Source organism: Frankliniella occidentalis, unplaced genomic scaffold (genome assembly GCF_000697945.3).
Source record: "Frankliniella occidentalis isolate FOCC.00 unplaced genomic scaffold, Focc_3.1 Scaffold105, whole genome shotgun sequence".
Lineage (NCBI taxonomy): Eukaryota > Metazoa > Arthropoda > Insecta > Thysanoptera > Thripidae > Frankliniella > Frankliniella occidentalis.
In genome coordinates this window covers 172905-173689 of record NW_026267234.1, presented here as the reverse complement: position 1 = coordinate 173689, position 785 = coordinate 172905, and the positions used below count along the sequence as shown (strand labels likewise).

The 785-nt window shown below is 67.3% G+C and overlaps 1 protein-coding gene across 13 annotated transcripts in view; it reads right to left on the bottom strand.

The window, feature by feature from the left end:
* LOC113204309 (serine/threonine-protein kinase MARK2-like) overlaps window positions 1–785 on the bottom strand; it is a 63133-nt gene that overhangs the window by 20877 nt on the left and 41471 nt on the right. The window lies entirely within an intron of this gene.

Below are 785 nucleotides of genomic sequence, written 5' to 3'. Positions count from 1 at the left end.
GGGGGGGGGTGCAGGGGGGAAGCACGGGGCGACTGCAGGGTCCTTTCGCAGGAGGGAGCGAGCGCACGAGGACGAGGGAGCGAGCCGAGCGAGCACAAGCATTGTCTGCCCGGACGTTCCTGCCTTCCCAGAATCGACTGAGCTGAGCTCGCTTGCCTCGCTCGCTTCTCGGTCGGCGCTGCTCGGGGAGTATAGGAGGGAGCGAGCGACCGCGCCCCGCGCCGGCCGGGTACCTGCTGGCGTGGAAGGCTTGCCGGCGGATACCGGGTATCGCCCCCTCCCCTCCCTCCCCGCGCCGTCGTAAGTGCCTTAATAATGTGACCCGCATGTCGTCGCCCTGGCCGCTGCGGGCCGCGGGGGGGCCTCCACGTGGAGCTGATGATGAGCCGCTGGAGGCCCGCTGGGCGCGACCCGCGACCTCGCCGGGGAGGAGAGAGAACCTCCTACTCGCGGCCTCCAGCCGGGCCTCCAGCCGAGTCGAGCCGAGCACTCACCTCCGTTATAAGTTGGCTCTGCTGGCTTCCGCAGAGGCAGGGCGGCGCGGCTGCATGCTGAGCGGCGGTAATCCACAAGAAAGGAGTTAATCCAGTGCCGGGCTGAGGACGGATCGTGCAGGGTATAAAAATACAACACTCGAAGAGGGGGCGTCACTCTAACTATAAAAACTGAAGACTAGAGCTCGCGATCGAGGCGTACAGAGAGCGCTGCGGCGCGGGCCGCCGGCACAGCGGGTACCTTCCCAGAGGACTGCGCCGAGCGCACTGACAGTTCGGGTCGGGGAGCGG